This window comes from Scyliorhinus canicula, chromosome 21 (assembly GCF_902713615.1).
Source record: "Scyliorhinus canicula chromosome 21, sScyCan1.1, whole genome shotgun sequence".
Lineage (NCBI taxonomy): Eukaryota > Metazoa > Chordata > Chondrichthyes > Carcharhiniformes > Scyliorhinidae > Scyliorhinus > Scyliorhinus canicula.
Window position 1 is genome coordinate 57621140 of NC_052166.1, and position 23362 is coordinate 57644501.

General features: G+C 51.9%; 1 protein-coding gene across 1 annotated transcript in view; it reads left to right on the forward strand.

Moving 5' to 3' along the window:
* Positions 1-6776: 6776 nt before the first annotated feature.
* The window catches only part of LOC119955493 (SH2 domain-containing protein 3C-like), a 113791-nt gene continuing 97205 nt past the window's right edge, over positions 6777-23362 (forward strand). The window contains exon 1 of the mRNA XM_038781723.1: positions 6777-7100. The gene's annotated coding sequence lies outside the window, so the exon portion shown is untranslated. The remainder of the gene's footprint in view (positions 7101-23362) is intronic.

Consider the following 23362-nt stretch of genomic DNA (forward strand, 5'->3'; position numbering starts at 1 on the left):
ATTCTCCCTAACCTACGACATCAATGGGTCTCAATCCCAAACACTGAAGAATATCCTTATTACACTCATTACGTCTGATTGGCCACAAATGTTCGGACTGCACTCGGGACATACCACCAAACCTCCACTGTCCACTTCTGACCATATTCATTAGCTTCTGAACCCATCGACTTGTCTTGAACACTGCCATGCTATACCTACACTCATCGATCCTACTCAACAAGACAATCTCCAGCTCCATCAGGCAGCCTCTGCCCTCAACTGGCCTAACTCTGACCCCGCCATATATCTCGAGTCTGCTAGCCTGACTTCGGTTCTGCAATTCCACCTCCTAATGAGCCAGGCCTCGAACCCTCAAACCTGAATCTGGGCCCACCGACTTTGTTCTGTTTGTGTTGTGTCGTTTCTGAAGCCACATTATTCCCCTGAACCTCGCCCCGCTCTCCCTCCCGCTGAACATTGAAAAGATCCGGAAAAGGATGGCATTAAAAAGCCGTTCACCTCCAAATTCCTTGGGGGGGGGGGGGGGGGGGGGACACAGACAAAACTCATCACAATGAGTCTGATCTTGGGCGAAGCTGTAACTGCTCAAAGATCCAGCCCCCAGTCAGTGCATGCAATGCCCCATCATCACATCACTTCTGCATCTTTCCATTATTTCTCCAACACTTCACCATGGCCAAGAACCTCTCCTGATGGTGGTGGTGTAATGGCATTATCGTTGCACTAGCAATCCAGAGATTCTGGGGACCTGGTTCAAGTCCCATCACGGCAGATGGTGAAATCTGAATTCAATAAAACAAAATATCTGGAATTAAAAGTCTAGTGATGACCATGAAACCATTGCTGTAAAAAAGCCCATCTGGTTTACTTAAGCCGTTTGGGGAAGGAAATCTGTCATCCTTTCCTGCTCTGGCCACACAGCCAGTGGTTGACTCTTAAATACGCTCTGAAACCGCCTCCCAGGTCTCACTCTTGGTGGGCAATGGACGAAAAGGAGGGGAAATTTTAATATACATGCACTGGTCATCTTTTTTGCCCTAATTGCTGGGTGATATCTTCTAGGCTTCCCACCTCTGCTTTCAATCCAGTGATTCCCTGAATAGGCACGGAGACAAGTTCCCTGTCCAATGAAGGGCGGTGGGCACGCTCTGCAAGCTGGAGGGCCAATCCAGAGAGGCCTTTGCAGCTTCCGAGATGCAGCTGGCTGTAGTAATGGGTAAGTAAGTGAGAGGGTGCTTCAATATGAAGGTGATCTCTCAGCCATCTTTTTAAACATTTAATTTAAGCTGTGGATGGGGAACACCGCTCCAGGGCAGCTTTTGTCAGTACACCAACCTAGGCAGGCGGGCAGGAAGGGCTGGTACCCTAACTTGCTGCCGGGTTCCCGCCTCCAGGCAATAGATCTACGCCCCCCCACCGCACCATACGAACTCCCCACACCCACTCCACAGAGAAGCCCATGACTGAATATCTTGGCAACATTCATTTTCTCGATCACTGATAAATAAGCAAAGACCGGTTGGGTAAGATGCACAAGGGAAAACTGTTTATTCTCACAGAGGTGCCCAGAGGAAAAAGCGGGGAAACTTTGGGTTCGGGGGTGCACAGGAGGCCATTCAGCCCATCATGTCAGCACATGGGGCAGGGATGAAGTGGGGGGGGGGAGGGGGGGGGGGGAATTAAACCAGTAACTTTTGTTCCAACCAGTAAGCAACTGAGATGGCAGAGAGCAATTAATGGGTAGAAGCACAGATTAATTAGCGATGTGGAGCCCAGGTAAATACTAATTACCATACTCTACTCGGTAAGCAGTCATGTGAATTAGCATTGGCAGAGCTGGGGGGGGGGGGGGATTGAACTGTTTAGTTACACATTCCCATCACAGATGTGCAATATTCAGGCGACACTAACCTGGAGCTAATCATCTGAAGAAGGGATATTAATTAATAAGCGGAAGATATAGAGCAATTTAAGTTGTCTGGCTCAACTCATTAACTACCAGCTTAGGTACAGACTGATGGTTTGCCTGTTGGGTCAGGGGGTTGGACTGAGCAAAGAGCTGAGACATAAGCAGCAAAGCGGCTTCAAGTTTGATCTGCTGTTAGGGCAGCACGGTGACGCAGTGGTTAGCACTGCTGCCTACGGCGCTGAGGACCCGGGTTCGAATCCCGGCCCTGGGTCACTGTCCGTGTGGAGTTTGCACATTCTCCCCGTGTCTGCGTGGGTTTCACCCCCACAACCCAAAGATGTGCAGGCTCGGTAGATTGGCCACGCTAAATTGCCCCTTAATTGGAAAAAATTATTGGGTACTCTAAATTTATTTAAAAAATGAAAAAAAAAAAGTTTGATCTGCTGTTTGCGCTGAGTCAGCTAATGAGTTGAGATATTACAGATAGTCTGGGACTCTAGGCGGGAAATCAGCTAACCATTCCCATTTTGGGTCGCTACTCGTGATTCCCATTGGCAGTACATGCGTGGGCAGGCAAGGGAAGGATTAGGTCCCCTGGAACAGGGGATGTTGCTGACATTCACTGTCCAATTCAGACACGAATAATAGTCATTTGGACAGTCATCATCGACCAGGGAAAGCTGCCAACGCCCTTGAAATTTGTTGGGCCACGCTCATATCAGGGAGGGGGGGTCAGCAGGTGGGTACCCAATTACCATGGAGTAAGCAAGCACAGGCACCACTAGGATCCATTTCTGATGCCCACTTGTCCATGGAAACCCGTCCATATGTCTATCTTTGGGATGGGCGCTCAGAGGCCCCTCCCTCAGATGCTGGGTCCAGACACTGATCTGGGTAATAAGCTAAATTATGAATTCTTTGGTGCCCGAGTTACATGTCATTCATGGATCTCACTGGCAAGGTCAACATAAGCCCTCGGGCATCCTCTTCCAAACCCACAGGCGCCACCATCCAGACGGACAAAGACAGCCGATACTCAGAATACCACCACCTGGTAGTTCCCCTCCAAGCCATTCACCATCCTGATTTGGAAATATATTGCTGTTCCTTCATTGTTACTGGCGTTTAGAGGAGTAAGGGACAACTTGATTTAAGTGTATAAGATCCTGAACAGTCTTGACAAGGTGGACATTGAAAGGAAGTTTCCTCTTGTGGGTGAGTCCAGGACGAGGGGGCAGTTTTAAAATTCGGGAGTCGCCCCTTTCGGACAGAGATGAAGAGAATTTCTTTCCCTCAGAAGGTTGGGCGACTTTGGAAGTCTCGGCTTCAGACTGCCGGCGTTGGACTGGGGTGAGCACAGTAAGAAGTCTTCCAGGTTAAAGTCCAACAGGTTTGTTTGGAGTCACTAGCTTTCGGAACCTATGGTGAAGAAGGAGCTATGCTCCGAAAGCCAGTGACTCCAAATAAACCTGTCAGACTTTAACCTGGGGCGAAATTCTACGACCCCCAGCAGGGTCGGAGAATCGCCTGGGGGCGCCTAAAATCCCTCCCCTGCCGTGGCAGAGATTCTCCGCCACCCGGGAGGTGGTGGGGGCGGGAATCTCGCCACTCCGATCGCCGAGGCCCCTGCGGTGATTCTCCGGCCCGGATGGGCCGAAGTCCCGCCGCTGGGAGGCCTCTCCCGCCACCGAGGTTTGAACCACCTCTGGAACGGCGGGCTCAGCGGCGCGAGCAGGCCCCCGGGGTCCTGGGGGGGAGGGCGGGGGGGGCGATTGAACCCCGGGGGGTGCCCCCACGGTGGCCTGGCCCGCGATCGGGGCCCCCCGCTCAGACTCCGGACCAGTGCCCTGGCTGCACTATTTTCCTCCGCGGCCGCCACGGCCTCCGCCATGGCGGAAGGGGAAGAGAACCCCACATCGCGCATGCGCCGGCAGTGACGTCAGCGGCCAGCTGCCGCTGACGTCACTGCTGGCGCATGCACGGACCGGCGAAAGCCTTTCGGCCAGCCCCGCTGCCGGGGGCGCCGGTTTTTTTGCGCCAGTCTTCTGGTGGCAACCGCTCCAGCGCGGGGCTGGCCGAAATAATTCCCCACCTTTGGGGAGGCGCGACCCGAGTGGTTGGCGCCACTCCCCTACTCCAGGACCCTCCGTCACGCCGGGTAGGGGAGAATGCCGCCCCTGGTGTTGTAAGGCTTCTTACTTTGCCTCAGAAGGCAGTGGAGACGGGTCACTGAATATTTTTAAGGCGCAAGAAGATAGATTCTTAGTCAAGAGATTCAAAGGTCATTGGGGTTAGAAACAAAAGCAGCCTTTGAATTACAACGGATACATGAGCTTCTGAATGGCAGAGCATGCTTGAGGGACTGAATTACCTATTTCTGCTCCTATTTCATATATTCAGAACAGTTTTTGAGTTTGAGACTAATAATAGTTGATGGATTTCTTCCACATTTAAAGAACGCGTGACGTAAAACAAGAAATGGAAAGGAGGGAAATTGCTTTATTGTCCTCAGTGCCTTTGGGCTAAAATTAGGGTTGCCAACTGCGATGAAATGTATTCCTGGAGGTTTCATCACATGACTTGCCCCCTACGCTCCAGTCATTTTCTGGCCAATATCCTTGTGGCCACTGCCTTCCTCCGAGAATTGGAAAGCAAAAACACGCATTACCCATTTGGATATTTCTTCTCCTTTTTCAATATTTTTACACCTGGTAAGGAGAAATGTTCGAAGAAAATGCCAATCTTTTTTAATGTCCCTATGATCTTTCTGCAGGGCGGCGCACAGCAGTGTCCTGGTGACTGATCTTCAATTCTTGGAGACTCCAGATCAACCATTAGCACAGGGTTGGCAACCTGAGCTAAGATAGGGAACATCATCAAAACCTTTCCCCTGATTATTAGCTGGTGACCCCTGCTCCAAGGTCTATACAAGGATAGCAGCAGGGGCGGTCCTCATGGCCAAATGACCCACCATCCAAACTCAAACACGGAGAAATAGCCATTTGGAAGCTGTACTGAAGGGCTTTCTCTGTCCGTGCAATCATACTGTTGTGTTATGTAATTTGGAATAACACAAGCTGCCACTTAACATAGAACATACAGTGCAGAAGAGGCCATTCGGCCCATCGTGTCTGCACCAACTCACTTGAGCCCTCACATCTACCCTATCCCCATAACTCAATAACCCCTCCTAACCTTTTTGGTCACTAAGGGCAATTTATCATGGCCAATCCACCTAACCTGCATGTCTTTGGACTGTGGGAGGAAACTGGAGCACCCGAAGGAAACCCACGCAGACACGGGGAGAACGTGCAGACTCCGCACAGACAGTGACCCAGCAGGGAATCGAACCTGGGACCCTGGCGCTGTGAAACCACAGTGCTATCCACTTGTGCTACCGTGCTGCCCTAAATGCCACTTGATGCAGTTTTGAGTAAAAGATGCTCCAGACTTTGGTGAGTTCAATGTGTTTTATTGAACTATTAGCACAGTTCTCAATGAGTTTGACTCTCTGCTAATCTAAATGTAGTAACTCAGTCTAACTGAACCAGCCTTGCTCTAAGCCACGTGCTGGGGTGAGATGCTGCGGATACGCCCTGTCTCACTCTGTAGATGTTGGTCTGTGGAAAGAGGTGGGGTGTGAGCACCACATCCCTTTTATAGTGAGATACCACCCCTGAGTGTCCTGACTGCTCATTGGTCGTGTCCTATTCTAAGTGTTCATTAGCTGCATGTTTGCACATCATGCCACATACTGCAGCCGGGAGCGGCTTGTCATGAGCATGGTTGGAGCGGGAAAGATAAATTATAAGAGAAATCTGAATCAGTCCAATTCAGGATTTCTCTGGACTAGAAATTCAGGATATACCAAAGTGTGGCTTTTCCCATTTCTAGTGTTGCTGATCTTGTTGATAGAATAACTCAGCCCTGTCCATTTATGTCAGGTAGTCACAGTTACCCAGGAAGCCCAGGTTTACCAGATCACTAAAAAGAACCAACATCAGAAAGTCTTTTTAAATCTTCAAGCAAATCACAAATGTCAAAGAAACAATGTTTGCTTATTTGGGTTTCCGCTGACCAATAATTATTTCCTTCACCAGTACGAATGGCCCTGCAATGGCAGCATTTTTTTGCTTTGTCAGATTTCTAGGGGTTTGGGCAGCACGGTGGTGCAGTGGGTTAGCCCTGCTGCCTCACGACGCCGAGGTCCCAGGTTCGATCACGGCTCTGGGTCACTGTCCGTGTGCAGTTTGCACATTCTCCCCGTGTTTGCGTGGGTTTCACCCCCACAACCCAAAAGATATGCAGGATAGGTGGATTGAACACGCTAAATTGCCCCTTAATTATAAAAAAAATGAATTGGGCACACTAAATTTAAAAAAAAGAAGATTTCTAGGGTTTTATTTGTGATCGGTAGCGAGAGATGGAAACAAGAATCAATCTTTATTGTCAGTTCCGATTGTTTGTACATCAGGACCTTGCGAAGCTGGCCTTGTCTGTACAGACCCACAGCCTGGTCTCCTCAAAGTAGGAGCTAAAGTCAAAATCACTGACTTAAAGGCGGAAAACACTGGGTACATGAGCACTTCCACGAGAAAAAAACAGATGAACATTTGAAGCGAGATTCCCCCTCACAGCCCTGAGCTATTAAATTGCTCCAATTCTTTTATTTCCCAGTAAGTTATTTCCTTGGAATAAAGGGATCAATTCAGCAGCGAAATCAGCATCCAGCAATTCCCTCCCCCTCCCTTCCTGACACAGACGCTCTACAGTGTAGTGCACAATTACGATCCATATCTGATTGGCTGGATGGTCAGTTGCTTTAAAAATGTTGGTCCCTCCTTTATCCCCCAACAAGTTTCTACTGTGTGAGCCGAGCTCAGCTCCAGCCCAGGCTTGTCCCCTCTGACTGCACAATTCTATCTGGCTCCCCTCGGCATTCTTCTCATCACTTGACCTTCGCCCCTTGTGATGTCCACAGTTCCTGCACAGAAGCAACTAACGTTCAGCTTGTCCAGAAGTGAGACAAAGCCCCCACTGTCCATGTCTGTCTGAGGCACTCCAGCCACCGACTGCTGCCTCTATTGCGTAGAACCGAGAGTTTCCGAGCAGAGGGGAGAAGTCTGATTTCACTAACAGCATCGGAGAGATCTGCTCCACGCCTGGGACACAGACTCGCAACCAACAGGTATTTTTAAACAGGTGATCTTCTATGGTTGCTTTTAAACAAGCAACGAGCTCCCTAGATTTTAATCATTCTTCCTTGACGCAAAGATGTAAGTTGTAGCATCTAGTCTGCATGTCCTTTCCTAACCTGACAAGTTACCAGGGACGTGATTCATACTTGTTTAAGGATCGGATTTGAATACAATCTGTGCTGATAGAAACAGCGCAGAGAACTTGCTTCCACGTATGTGAAAAAGGCAATTTTAATCAAAAAAGCTTTTCAATTAACAGGACAAAAGTGTCTCCTAATTTAATTTATTTATATCATTTTTAGTTGTTCGAGTTTTCTTCCCTCAATCTCAACGTGGCTGTCTCTGCCTCGCTTTCAGTGGCACATGGGGATCAAAAATGGCCACTTGGGTGAGGTGCCAGATGCTTCTGGTGCCCACGATACCGTACCCAGAGTGGTCAGCACCCCCAGCAAGAAGAGAGGGAACAAACAATGGGCGGAACAGCAAGGAAAATGTTGGCCTATTTTTGTCTGTCATTGACTGTGGCCTAATGGACACCCTACGGCTACAAATGTCCCTTGGGTTAGTCACAGACTCGTTCTCAGTGTATTCTAAATAGACCCAAATACTGTTTGGAGGAAGAGAGAATAGACCGGGGCACATTGCTTTAAGAGTTGTGTTTATGCGCAGCTTTATATTGGGTCTATTATTCAGCAAATACTGGACTGTTGTTTAGCTTAAGTGTCTCTTGCTGCTGTATATTCGACTCGGTTGTGAGAAATTCAGGGGGCTCGTGTATTTCGCTGTTTAATGAAAAACTGCTGCTCCGCAAACAATACCTCCCATTCTGAAATGAACACTCACCACCACTGAAAAAACAAGAGAGCTAGGGTGCAACAAATATAAGACTATTTAGGAACCGGGCTTGGCCGTGAGGCCCCACTAACCCCTTGTGAAAGACCCCGCGTTGGATTCTCCGTTGCGCGGCCGTTCAGCCACGCCTGCGGGTTTTCCGGAGGCTTGGGTTGGCCACAATGAGAATTCCCACTGGCAGGTGGCGGGAATGGAGAATCCCGCTGCCGGCGATGGCGCGCCACCCAGGAAAACGCGGCGGGAGAACCCTGTCCCCCCCGGTCCCTCTCCTTCCTCCCAACTCCTCAATTTTTAACTTTTGTTTTAAATCTTCGCAATCTTGAACGTTTCGTTTTTATCTCCTCAAAGTGATCGGGCTGGTTTAGCTCACTGAGCTAAATGGCTGGCTTTTAAAGCAGACCAAGCAGGCCAGCAGCACGGTTCGATTCCCGTACCAGCCTCCCCGGACAGGCGCCGGAATGTGGCGACTAGGGGCTTTTCACAGTAACTTAATTGAAGCCTACTCGTGACACTAAGCGATTTTCATTTCATTTCCCTTCTCATCTAAATTTCTGATATGGATTTGTTTTCTTTGCTCCCGTCTGCCGTTTCCCACGGCAACAGCACTCTTGGGAATATATAATTCCCAGATTTGCTTATAGTACTCGAGGCATATAATAAACAAAAAGAGAAAATGCTGGAAATACCCTCTAGATCTGGCAGCATCCGTGGAGAGAGAAGCAGAGATAACAATTTGAGTCCACGTGACTCTTCTTCAGAGTTAAAGGGAGGGAGAAATGTGATGGATTTTGTGCTGTTTGAGAGGGGGTGCAGCAGGTGGAGCAAAATATCCCAGGCTCACCTTCTATTTTTCTCCACATGAAAGGGGCAATTCTCCACAATCTGACAGATCCTAGTCTGCCTCTTCTCCATCTCTAAGAACATTGGCCTGAAGTTCACACTACCCCCACCATCTTCTTCTCTCACTGCCGGAGCTGGCAGACCTGCTGGATCTTTCCAGCATTTTCTGTTTTTATTTCAGATTTCCAGCATCTGCGGTATTTTGCTCTTATTTGTGTACCCAAGGCATGTTGGGCTTTGACAGTCTTGAAACCCTGTACGCGCCTCAGTGCAGTGGCAACTCAATTTTCAGAAAAGGGGCGAGATCTACTGGCCGCCTCGCGGGCAAATGGGTGCGCGGTGCGGCTGGTAGAGGCCGGGTGAAGCCTCCCGCGGGCGTTCCGGCAGCTACTACGCCTCATGGGATCTACGCAACTTCCGCAAGACGTCAAGATCAGGAACCCACCCACAATGGGCATGACCAAGACGCGCTCGAATAAGTGGGCCTTAAACCGACTAAGGCCTACTCATCCAGGCTCTACCGCCCTCCCAGCATCTAAAGGCCTCCCAGGGAGTCTCCAGCCGGGCGCTGCTCAGTACTGGTACGCACAAATGTGGACTAGGTGGAAGGTCACCCAGCGGGTGGTCTCCCAGGCCATTTCTTGCTCTGTTTATCTGGCTCTTAATATGGTCGCCTTCCTTAATCCTAATTATGTTTGCTCTAGAGTCGCCAGGTATCTTTCGATACCGCCACAAGTTTCAAACCCGAATACTGATCAAAGAACCAATGCACCAGTTAGTTAGTTCAAAGTCAATACTATTTATTTACACACACAGTAAGATCTACTCATGCACAAAATACCATAAACTAAACTATCTCTAACGCTAACGCCTATACTTAGCTTCGGGTGCCCACTCAGTCAGAGGAACAATGGCCGTTGTTTGGATCTGAGGCTGTTGGGTACGAAGGGGTAACAGGAGAACAGCTAAGGTCGTCCGTCTGATGGCGAGCGTTGACCTTGGACTTACTTGCTTCTGGTGCAGCTGGTGGACGAGTCTCTCCGCTTCGAGAGCCGAGTCCAAGAGAGCGATTCTCTCTCGGGGGCTTCTTCTTATACCCGAAGGGGCTTTGCCCGCTTTTGGGCGGGCCTTGAACTTGGCCCCAATTAATTGGGCCGCATCTTGATCATCGGTATCGATCTTGACCAATAAAGGGGTGGGTGCCCTGATGGCTGGACGTGTCTTTGGTGGCCGTTGGCCTTGCTTTGTTTGTGTCTTGCTGGCACCGGGGTGTCTGCCTTAGCATCGGTTACTTGAATGTTATTCTATTGTTCCCAGAGATGGGCCATCAATATGCTAATTGACCTACAATTTCAGACTCGTCTGGGAGTTGCCTTCTCAATACGCATCCAGGCTCTGTGCCTGCCTGCTTTCTTAGCATTGTCCATGTTTCCCTATAGTCTTTGCAAACATCCATTTTGTATTCTGGAAGTGGCCATCCCAGATGGCTACACATTGGAGGCCCGTGGGCGGTTAGGGATAGGGCAGGTTGGCTCCCTGGCCCTCTCCCTACAAAGTGGACACCTTGGCACTGCCCAGCTGGCACCTTGGCAAGTCAAGGTGTCCGAGTGGCGCTGCCAAGCCGGCAGGAGCACTGCCAGGGTGGTACTGCGAAGGGTCTGGGCCCAAGTGGGGCCATGCCCATGAAAGGAGGGTGGAGGGGGATATGGAGGGTGGGTTGGGTGCAGGGCAGGTAAGAAGGGACCTCTTGGAGGTTGGAGGGGTGATGGGTGGAGGTCCTGTAAGACGGCATGGTGGGGGGGGGCTGAAAGGGGGATGGGCAGGGACCCAATGGGGGAGTTTGGGGTAATGCCCATGTGTGTGTGTGTGTGTGTGGGGGGGGGGGGGGGGGGGTGACATTGCCCATTCGTGGGGGATGTGACCCACATGCTCACTTAGAGATTGGGGCACCCTTTCACAACGGTGGCCCGATCTCTGAGTTTAACTCCCCATTGATGAAACGAAATGTGGGCTAAACTGGTGAGAAACTCCCCAGGACCCAAAGAAGTGACAAAGTGCCGTTAGGTAGCGGTGGGGAACTCAAATTCCCAGACAAAAACACCACAAATGACACAGAAACTTTTCCGTTAGACACGCCCAAGGTGCTGTCGTTATGAGACTTTTTGCACTCAGAGAGCAAGGCAAGGGGCGGGATTCTCCACTCCCCACGCCAGGTGGAAGAATCGCGGAAGGGCCGCACTGGTACCTCCCGCGATTCTCCCACCCCAGCTCAGAGAATCGACGCTCGCCGTTTTTCCCAGCGACCGGCGATTCTCCGGCCCGCATGGGCCGAGTGGCCTGCCGTTCCCGACCTGTTCACGCCGGCAGCAACAACACCTGGTCTCTGCCGTCGTGAACATTGCGCGAAAGGTGAGTTTGAGGACTGTGGGGGGGGGGGGGGGGGGGGGGGGGGGCGGAGAGGGGATCGTGCACCACGGCCGTGCTCAGGGTGGGACTGGCCCGCGATCGGTGCCCACCGATCGTCAGGCCGGCGTCTCCAAGAGACGCACTCTTTCCCCTCCGCCGCCCCGCAAGATCAAGCCCCCCACGTCTTGCGGGGCAGCGGAGGGGAAGACGGCAACCGCGCATGCGCGGGTTGGAGCCGGCCAACCTGTGCATGCGCGGCTGACGTCACTTAGGCGCCGCTGCGGCGTCATTCTCGGCTCGCCGCCTTGACGTCAGCGTCAAGGCCTGGCGGACGAGTTTCACGAAACGCCGCTCCTAGCCCCCCGGGGGGGCGGAGAATAGGGGGCGAGGAGCGGCCTCCGAAGCCGTTGCGGAGAATTCCGCCCGAGGTGTTAGTGGTGGCATTGTGGTATTGTCACTGGACTAATAACCCAGATACCCCAGGGTAATGCTCCGAGGGCCCAGGTTCGAATCCCACCAAAGCAGACGGTGCAATTTAAATTCAATAAAGTAAGTTTGGAATTAGAAATCTAATTCAAGGGCTAATTAGGGATGGGCAACAAATACTGGTCCAGCCGGCGACGCTGACATCCAATGAATATCGGGATCTGGAATGTTCGACCTGAAAAGGCGGTGGGGGCTAATTGCATGAATCACTTAGAAAGGGTGTTGGCAAGTGAGCAATACACAGAGCGACAGACAAAATCAGAGAAGGTCAAACAGACATCACAGGTAACATTAGGGACCTTCAAGCGGCTATTGGATAGGTACATGGATCACGGTAGAATGATGGGGTGTAGAATTGGATAGGTACATGGATCACGATGAGGTGTAGATTAATTTGTTCTTAATCTAGGACAAAAGTTCGGCAGAATATCGTGGGCCGTAGGTCCTGTTCTGTGCTGCATTTTTCTATGTTCTAGGTACGACAGGAAGAACATGCTCCTTCTGTGCTGAAACTTGCTCTAGTTCAGTGAAATCCTTGCTTTGTGAAGCTGGAAGGAAGAAGCTACGGTATAAGTTACTGGCACTGCAAACAGAGGTCTCTCTGGGGCATGAGGAGAAGCTGAGGGCGACGTGGTACCTGGTCACCCCCGCCTGGCTATTAGACTTTGTGTTCCGAGCCCCATTGGTGGAAGCCTTTTGGAAAGAACACCTCCCAACTCCCTCAGAGCTCCACCGCTGCCCACGGAAATCCAATTATGGTTTGAGCAGTCAGCCCTTGATGCTTTCATTTCCCCCGGTTTGTACGTTTATGTAATATTCTGCGTAAAACAAACAGGTTCAGCATCTGCATTAAAATAGCACGGGCCGGGACTTTCCTCAAGCATTCACTGATGTGTTACCAGAGGAAAATATCCAGAGAAGCAACTTATGAACGCACACAACAACAAATAAAAGATATTTAATGATTTAAATTCTCAGAGGTGTTCTGGCCACTATTTATCCCTCAGTCAATGTGACTGAAACGGATTGCCTGGTGATTCTCAGAGTTCTGGGTAAAATTAGCTGCTGCGTTTCCTCCATCTGAGCACAAAGCCCATCCCCATTGTAAAGTCCCACTCCAGAGATGCCATTGATAAGAGGTGCTGAAGGTGCCACATGATGGGGAAAATCTCCACAATCTGTCGGGATGCACTATTCTTCATCTTCAAAACGTTGGCTTTTAAATAAAGCTCCCCCACCAGTGGGTTGCGGCGGGATATGGGGGGGGGGGGGCATGAAATTGAGGGAAATTGAGGCAGTGATCTGACGCTGGGGCAAGCAAGGCCTCATAGGGTTCACCCACATTTGCCCCAGTTGAATGGCCAATTATTGGCTATTTCGGGGCTATTTCCCAGCCAGCCTCAATTTGTAGGGTGGGGGGGGGGGGTTGGATTTACCTGACCTGAGGGCAGCCTGAAAATGAATAATGAATGTGCCTCGGCCTCGGACAGGAAGGAGGTCTATGGGGCACCATCAGAAGCCCACTTCTGACTTTGGGCTGTTCTTCCTGCCTATCCCCCGATACCCCAATCGTCCACTTTTCACAAAAGTGGAACAAAAGAGGCCCCCAGCCCGAGAGGCCGGCCCACCAATTGGCAGGCCCCGATCGTGGGCCAGGCCACAGCGGAGACCCCCCTCAGAGTCGGACCCCCCCTTCCCCCCCCCCCACCCCACTAGGCTGCCCCCGGATGCATCCACGCCGAGGCCCCGCCGGGTAAGACCAGGTGTGAACGTTGCCGGCGGGACTTGGATTTTTTGCGTGGCCTCTCGGCCCAGCCCGGGTGGAAAATCGGCGGGGGGGGGGGGGGGGGGGCACATAGAGCGGTACCCGACCGGCGTCGCGCACCGGCGCCAACGCCGCCGATTCTCCGCTCTCCGATTCGTGCCCATCCCGGCGATTCTCCGGCCCGGCTTGGGCTGAGAGAAACCCACCCATTGAGTTTCGAAATGACACTTCGTTTACTTTGGGCCCTGCAGCTGCGCTGGGCAACTACAGAAATAAATGATCAACTCATCATCGCATTGTCGTTTGTGGGTTCTTGTATTTGTGCTGATTGGCTGCCGGATTCCTTCCATCACGACAGTGACCTCTCTTCAACAATATTTAATTGTCTCTAAAACTGATTGGGGGCATCCTGAATATATGCAGATCTCTCCCTCAGACCTCTCCCTATGGGCTATTGCAGGATGTTGTTAATTACTGTGTATTCCAGACATTCCTGCTTTGTGACTGAGCTCGGTAATATTTTTACTGAATCTTGCCGGCTGTCATCACAGCTGGTGACAGCATTGACTTTCTGGGTGGCTTCTTTGGTATATTTGTTGTTACTGCGTGTCAAGAAAAAATAAAATGGGACCATGCCCCCCCCCCCCCCCCCCCCCACCCCCCAGGGATCAGAATTGAGTTCACAGGCCTGCACAATTTGGCCTTTGTGCACTGAAGGCCTTCAGTTAGCTCATGAGGGTTGTCTTGCCAGCCCATTACTAATCTGAAGTGACCATTTGTGGTCCTGGTCATTAATTCTGTGAATGTGGATTGTGGTCAAACTGTGTGACAAAGAGGGTCATCTTGTTCACCTGAATCGAACCCTTGGGCAGGGAGAGGGCTTCTCCTCCATGGTGACAGTCCAAGAAATGACCAGTCGGACTTGTGGGTTTAGAACATAGAACATTACAGCGCAGTACTGGCCCTTCGGCCCTCGATGTTGCGCTGACCTGTGAAACCACTCTAAAGCCCATCTACACTATTCCCTGATCGTCCATATGCCTATCCAATGACCATTTAAATGCCCTTAATGTTGGCGAGTCCACTACTGTTGCAGGCAGGGCATTCCACGCACTTACTACTCTCTGAGTAAAGAACCTACCTCTGACATCTGTCCTATATCTATCTCCCCTCAATTTAAAGCTATGTACCCTCATGCTAGACACCTCCATCCGAGGAAAAAGGCTCTCACTGTCCACCCTATCTAATCCTCTGATCATCTTGTATGCCTCAATTAAGTCACCTCTTAACCTTCTTCTCTCTAACGAAGACAGCCTCAAGTCCCTCAGCCTTCCCTCATAAGATCTTCCCTCCATACCAGACAACATCCTGGTAAATCTCCTCTGCACCCTTTCCAATGCTTCCACATCCTTCCTATAATGCGGCAACCAGAATTGCACGCAATACTCCAAATGTGGCTGCACCAGAGTTTTGTACAGCTGCAACATGACCTCATGGCTCCGAAACTCAATCCCTCTACCAATAAAAGCTAACACACCGTACGCCTTCTTAACAACCCTCTCAACCCGGATGGCAACTTCCAGGGATCTATGTACATGGACACCGAGATCTCTCTGCTCATCCACACTACCAAGAATCTTCCCATTAGCCCAGTACTCTGTCTTCCTGTTACTCCTTCCAAAATGAATCACCTCACACTTTTCTGCATTAAACTCCATTTGCCACCTCTCAGCCCAGCTCTGCAGCTTATCTATGTTCCTCTGTAACTTGTAACATCCTTCCGCACTGTCCATAACTCTAGCGACTTTAGTGTCATCTGCAAATTTACTCACCCATCCTTCTACGCCCTTCTCTAGGTCATTTATAAAAATGACGAACAGCAGTGGCCCCAAAACTGATCCTTGTGGTACCCCACTAGTAACTGGACTCCAGGATGAACATTTCCCATCAACCACCACAATTTGTCTTCTTCCAGCTTGCCAATTTCTGATCCAAACTGATAAATCACCCTGAATCCCATGCCTCCGTATTTTCTGCAATAGCCTACCGTGGGGAACCTCATCAAACGCTTTACTGAAATCCATATACACCACATCAACTGCTTTACCCTCGTCCACCTGTTTGGTCACCTTCTCAAAGAACTCAATAAGGTTTGTGAGGCACGACCTACCCTTCACAAAACCGTGTTGAGCCTACCGTGGGGAACCTCATCAAACGCTTTACTGACATCCATATACACCACATCAACTGCTTTACCCTCGTCCACCTGTTTGGTCACCTTCTCAAAGAACTCAATAAGGTCTGTGAGGCACGACCTACCCTTCACAAAACCGTGTTGACTATCTCTAATCAAATTATTCCTTTCCAGATGATTATACATCCTATCTCTTATAAACCTTTCCAAGACTTTGCCCACAACAGAAGTAAGGCTCCCCTAAACAACAAAGGTGGCCAACGTCTAGTTTTGCACCAGACAGTCTGGCTTTTAGCCCGTCTGGCCATTGTCTGGTAGCAGAAAGCTTCACATTTGATATTTTGGTTCTTGGTCCACTCAGTAAGGTAGAGTTGGGCTTGTGCACGTTCTTCTCCTTGTCTGCACCAGCCTCATGTGGTGGGATATCAAGGCCATGAATTTTGCACTCCCCTGCTGGCGGGTCTGTAAATGTTGTCCTGCCTGCTCCGCCCGATCAGCAACTTTACGCTGGTTGCGGGCGAGGCCTCGGATTGGCTGCTCAGCCTTTCCCCGATTGAGGCCCTTAAGTGGCCCATTATTGATCACTGTTTCCCCAGCTGTTGCCTCAATCCTTCGGCTGGTAGGAGGGGTTCCCAGGTATGGGAGAGGCCTGAAAATAATTAGGCTTCGGGTGGGATGGGTGACTCCATCAGAAGCATACTTTTAACTTCGGGCGAGATCCTCCACACCCATTGGAGCATGAAATGGCTGCAGGGTACAGTGTCGGGGGGGCTGCGAGGGGTGGGTGGCTGCGAGGGGTGGGGGGCTGCGAGGGGTGGGTGGCTGTGTTCGCTGCCGTCTCTGCAGATGGTGCGACGGGAAACCCCACCATCCTAAAACTCTAGGCCCAAGAGTCTGGTTCGCTTTTGAAATCCCTTTGCTGACTCTCCAGTGGCATGAGGGGCGGGATTCTGTGATCCTGAGGCTAAGCGTTGACGCCGTCGGAAACGCCATCGCGTTTCCCTCCGGCGTCAACATGGCCTCAGGTTCAGCAATTCTGGCCCCCGTCGGCTGAGAGCAGGTGTGGATGACGGCGGCGGGACTCGGTATTTTTACGCTGGCCGCTTGGCCCAACCCGGGCCCTGCGGAGAATTGCGTTCCGGCGTCGGGGCGGTGTGGCGCGATTCGCGCCGGTGGTGGTGATTCGCCGGCCCGGCCCCGGGCTGAGAGTATCCCGTCCAGGATCACGGAACAGGATGACGTTGCCGTTTGCGGAATGTAACCATGTATGTGCTGGCATCTTGCCATGCATGATGGCGCAGACTGTGGGCGGTTTCGCTGGGCTCTGGCACCCACCATGCTGGAAGCACTGCTCTGTCTGTCCTGTGGCACTCACCTTGTTCCGAATCAGGTTCGGTGCTTTTGTCCAGTTGCTGCGCCGTTTGTGATTGCCATATCCGAGGAGGCCAGCGGTAGGAAATATATTTATTTGAACCGTTTACAATAACCTGCCCACGGCAGTTAACTATCCACAACCACAGACCCTGTCGGAACAACCGACCTGCCGGGCCCTGCTCGGGCCGGCTTTTATGTTCCGTTCTAAAGATCCGCAGCTGGGTATTCGATATTCCCGGTTTTCCCGATTGTATTCGAGCTGCAGACCAGTTGGGACAATGTGGAAGATTGCTCGGGTTGTGAGGAGTAAATTGGATTTCAGTTTGTGATCAGTATGTTGCCTGCGCCCATGTCCTTCAGTAGGCCGAGTTTGTGTGTGAATGTGATTTCGCAGACTGGAGCTGAAAATGAACATGGATCAATTTACATTCAGTCGCTCGGAAAAGTGCATAAACTGTGTGGGTAGAAAGCTGACCTCAGTGTTGTGTAAATGGTGTGTCCTCAGATTTCCCACATTCAGAGAACTATTTTAACTTTTTATTTATACTTTAAATCACCGCAGCTGTCAATTCAACTTTTGTGCCACCGATGGCTCCGGCTTCATAACATCATGACCTCAATTCACAAAGCATTCAACTCAACAGTTATTCCGAAAATCAGGAGCTTGGAATTGGAATGAACTCACTTCTTTTATTAACATGGAATTCTGAAAGTAAGCAGCGTGTAGCTCCTCCAACCCCCTCCCAGTGACAAATACCATGACTACCAATCTCAAACAGGGCGGCATGGGTGGCGCAGTGGTTAGCGCTGCTTCCTCACTGATGCGACCATCAATTCACTCGAGACAAGAGTAGAAGTAAACTGTGGCTTTAATCAACTTAGAACAGTGCCTGTCTGCGACTGATCCAATACTGAGAACCGCCGACATGTCGACTGCTCTGTATACCTCCCTTCAAGGGGAGGAGCCATGGGCGGAGCTCATACATGCCCCAACATGTTCCCCTATGGATAATGCCATACAATGGCCCATAGGAGAAGCCCACAAGGGCAACAGCATAGCACAGATACAAATACAAGGGCAACAGCACAGATACAAATACAATGGTGGATTATTGGCATAATACATTCACCACATTCACCCCCTGTTAAAAAAATGAAGTCCGGCAGGGGTGACGGGTTCATAAGTTCAGCCGGTCCGGCGCACGGATTGTGCGCTGTGATCGCTGAAGCTCTGGCGTTGTTGCTGGCCCGGGTGTCGAACTCGTCCGTGCTGGCATCGGTAGTGAGGGCGCCGGTGCAGGTACAGACGTGGACTCTGGGAGTGTCTCTTCTGGAGCTTCATTCCTGTGGATCGGCGAAGGGGGGATGGGGGCGGGAGGGAGCGCGGGAGCCATATAGGGGCGGGTGCGCTGGTCATGGTAGGTTGGGCGGGATATGGTGGAGGAGCGGTGGTGGTGGTGGTGGAACCGGCGGGCGCCAGGTCCCGGAGGGAGACCATATCCTGTCGGCCATCGGGGTGTTCGATATAAGCGTACTGGGGGTTGGAGTGTAGGAACTCTACCCTCTCTACCAGAGGATCGGGCTTTTGGCTCCTGACGTGCTTTCTGAGTAGGACTGGCCCCGGTGTCTTCAGCCAGGACGGAAGCGAGGCCCCCAAGGTGGATCTCCTAGGGAAAACAAATAGACGGTCATGAGGGGTCTTGTTTGTGGCCGTGCAAAGTAGGGATCTAATAGAGTGGAGCGCATCGGGGAGGACCTCCTGCCAGTGGGAAACTGGGAGATTCCTGGACCGCAGGGTCAGTAGGACTGTATTCCAGACCGTCGCGTTCTCCCTCTCCACCTGCCCGTTTCCCCTGGGGTTATAACTGGTAGTCCTGCTCGAGGCGATGCCCTTACTGAGCAGGTACTGACACAGTTCGTCGCTCATGAACGACGAGTCCCGGTCACTGTGGACATAATTGGGGAAACCAAACAGGGTGAAGACACAATGCAGGGCTTTAATGACGGTGGACGTGGTCATGTTGGGGCAAGGGATTGCAAAGGGAAAGCGGGAGAACTCATCAATAATATTGAGGAAACCTGTATTGCGGTCATTGGAGGGGGGGGGCCCTTTGAAATCGATACTGAGGCGCTCAAAGGGCCGGGATGCCTTTACCAGGTGGGCCTTATCTGGTCGCTAGAAGTGCGGTTTAGATTCCACACAGATCTGGCAGTCCCTGATCATGGCTCTGACCTCCTCGGTGGAGTAAGGCAGGTTGCGGGCCTTGATATAGTGGATAAGCCGGGTGACCCCTGGGTGGCAGAGGTCATCGTGGATAGCCCGTAGATGGTCATCTTGCGCGCATGTGCCGCGGGACAGAGGATCTGGGGGCTCGTTGAGCTTCCCAGGACGATATACTATATCATAATTATAGGTGGAGAGTTCGATCCTCCACCTCAAGATCTTAATCGTTCTTGCCCCGTTCTTGATTTTGCCCCGCTGCGTATTGTCAAACATGAAGGCTACCGATCGTTGGTCGGTGACGAGGTTAAACCTCCAACCAGCGAGGTAGTGCCTCCAGTGCCGTACGGCTTCCACGGTGGCTTGGGCCTCCTTCTCGACTGAGGAGTGTCGAATTTCGGAGGTGGTGAGGGTGCGTGAAAAAAACGCTACCGGTCTGCCTGCTTGATTGAGGGTAGCGGCGAGAGCGACCTCTGATGCGTCGTTCTCCACCTGGAAGGGGACGGACTCGTCCACCGCACACATCGCAGCTTTGGCGATGTCTGCCTTGATGCAGCTGAAGGCCTGGCGGGCCTCAGTTGCCAGTGGGAAGATGGTGGCCTTGATTAGTGGCCGGGCTTTGTCCGCATAGTTGGGGACCCACTGGGCATAATATGAAAAGAACCTGAGGCACCTCTTCAGGGTCTTGGGGCAGTGGGGGAGGGGAAGTTGCAGGAGGGGGCGCATACGGTCAGGGTTGGGTCCTAGAACCTCGTTTTCCAAGACGTAGCCGAGGATGGCTCGTCTGGTTGTGCGGAAAACGCATTTCTCCTTGTTGTACATGAGGTTTAGGGATTGGGCAGTTTGGAGAAATCTGTGGAGGTTGGCGCCGTGGTCCTGCTGATCATGGCCGCAGATGGTGACATTGTCCAAGTACGGAAATGTGGCCCGCAGCCCGTACTGGTCCACCATTCGGTCCATTGTTCTTTGGAACACCGAAACCCCGTTCGCGATGCCAAAGGGGACCCGGAGGAAGTGGAAAAGGCGGCCGTCTGCCTCAGAAGCCGTGTAGTGGCGGTCCTCTGGGCAGATTGGGAGCTGGTGGTATGCAGACTTCACATCCACCGTGGAGAACACCCGGTAATGTGCGATCTGGTTTATCATGTCTGCAATCCGGGGAAAGTGGGTATGCATCGAGTTGCGTGTACCGGTTTATGGTTTGGCTGTAATCTACAACCATCCGGTTCTTTTCCCCAGTCTTGACGACCACCACCTGAGATCTCCAGGGGCTATTGCTGGCCTCGATGACTCCCTCCCGCAAGGGTCACTGGGCCTCGGACCTGATAAAAGTCCTGTCCTGTATGCTATACCGCCTGCTTCTGGTGGCGACTGGTTTGCAGTCAGCGGTGAGGTTTGCGGAGTGGGGGGGGGGGTCGACTTTTAGGGTTGCGAGGCTGCATATGGTGAGTGGGGGTAGGGGCCCCCCGAACTTCTGCCCCCCCTGATGTTGCATTGGAAATCTAGTCCCAATAGGAGAGGAGCGCAGAGGTCGGGGAGCACATATAATTTAAAATTGGCGTACACGGCGCCCTGTATTGCTAGGTTGCGGTTGTGCACCCTCGGATTTGCACCGAGTGCGACCCAGAGGCGAGGGAGATGGTTTGGTGCGCCGGGAAAATTGTGAGCGAGCGGCGTCTTAACATGTCCGGGTGAATGAAGCTCTCTGTGCTCCCGGAGTCGAAAAGACAAGGCATCCCGTGCCCATTTACCCGGACGGTTATCATAGAGCTCCAGAGGTGCTTGGGTCGCGACTGGTCCAGGGTGACCGCGCTGAGTTGCGGGTAGCCGGCGTGGTCGGAGGTGCTGGGGTGGCTCCGCGATGGCTGCCCTTGTTGATCGTACTCATCAATCGGCGTAGCAGATGGCGGCCAAGATGGCGGCCCCCATGGACCGCACATTGCCGGCCACGTGGGGGAGGATGGCCAAGATGGTGGCCCCCGTGAGTCGAACGTGCTGTGAGGGCTGGAAGATGGCTGCCCCATGGATAGCACGAGGCTGATGACGTGTCTGCAGGGGGCGGAGTCGGCAGACACACTGCCACACTGCGGGGTCTGCGGGCCTGTGAGTTTGAGGATCGGGCCTGTGAGTTAGAGTTCTTGGACCTGGTCAGGCAAACTTTGGCGAAATGTCCTTTTCTCCCGCAGCTGCTGCAGTGTGCGTTATGGACCGGGCAGTGCTGCCGAGGGTGTTGGAACTGGCCGCAGAAATAGCAGGGTAGCCCCCCATGATGGGCGGGCGGCCACACGGCACAGGCCTGGGGTAGTCTTTGGTCGGGGGTCCACGAGGGGGTCGCGTGGTCAGCTGGGAACGTGTTAAGGCTCTGGAACGCTACTTCCAGAGAGGAGGCTAACTTTACGTCTGAGCCTGGTCCAGGGCCCCCTTTTCGAGTAAGCGCTGTCTCACGTAGTTGGACCGGACTCCTGCCACGTAGATGCCTCAGACGGCGAGTTCCATATGTTGAGTGGCCATAACGGCCTGGTAGTTGCAGCTGCGTGCGAGGACTTTGAGGTTGCGTAGGTAGTCTTCTAGCGATTCCCCGGGACGTTGGCGGCGAGTGGTGAGGATGTGTCACGCGTAGACCTCGTTCACGGACCGTACATAGAGGCGTTCGAGCATCGCGAGGACGTCTGCGTAGGAGGAGGCCTCGTCGAGTTGAACAGAGATTCGATGGCTCACCCGTGCGTGGAGGAGGCTCAGCTTCTGTTCATCGGTGACGGAAGGCGTGGAGAAGGCTGCGAGATAGGCCCTGAAACAGCGGAGCCAGTGCTAAAAAATTTATTTCGCCTCCGCGACCTGCGGATCAAGTTCCAGTTGGTCAGGTTTGAGGGCCGATTCCATAGTTGCGTTTAAGTTGATTAAATGCGACCATCAATTCACTCAAGACAAGAGTAGAAGTAAACCGTGGCTTTAATCAACTTAGAACTGTGCCTGCCTGCGACTGATCCAATACTGAGAACCGCCTACAGGTCGACTGCTCTTTATACCTCCCTTCAAAGGCAGGAGCCATGGGCGGAGCCCATACAAGCCCCAACATGTTCCCCTATGGATAATACCATACAATGGCCCATAGGAGAAGCCCACAAGGGCAACAGCATAGCAGATACAAATACAAGGGCAACAGCACAGATATAAATATAATGGTGGATTATTGGCATAATACATTCACCACACTCACAGCGCCAGGGACCCGGGTTCAATTCCGGCCTTGTGTGACTGTCTGTGTGGAGTTTGTACGTTCTCCCCGTGTCTGCGTGGGTTTCCTCCAGTTTCACCAGTCTCCTTCCACAGTCGAAAGATGTGCAGCTTAGGTCGATTGGCCATGCAAAGAATTGCCCCTTAGTGTCCAAAGATGTGCAGGTTATTTGGAGTTACAGGGTTTTGGGCTGGAGGTAGAGTGTATTTTCAGAGGGTCGGTGCAGACTCGATGGGCTAAATGGCCTCCTTCTGCACTGTAAGGATTCTACGGTTCTACCCTCCACAGTTCCACTGGGAGTTCAGATCCTGTGCCATCCAATTATACACCATTTCATCACAGATCATTCGGTAGTGTGATGTCAGCAAATATTACTATATTTAACTTTTTTGAGTATCTTTGTAATATTTTGCACCATCAACATCATGGAGGTACCATCGACAAACTTAACTGAACCATCCATATAATATCGTGACTACAAGAACAGGTCAGAGGGTAGGAATTCTACCGCGTGTAGTTCACCTGTTGACCCCCCAAAGCCTGTCCACCATCCACGGCACGTCAGGAGTGTGATGGAATACTCTCCACTTTCCTGGATGTGTGCCACTCCAACAACACTGAAGAAACTTGACACCATCCAAGACAAAAGCAGCCCGCTGGATCACACTCTATCCTTCGCTCCTTCCATCACCGACGCACAGTGGCAGCAGTGTGTGCCATCTACAAGATGCACTGCAGCAACTTACCAAGGCTCCTTCTGCAGCACCATCCAAACCCGTGACCTCTACCAACTAGAAGGTCAAGGGTATCAGGTGCAGGGGTCATGGCCACCACCACTTGCAATTTCCCCTCCAAGTCACATGCCATCTTGTCTTGGAACTA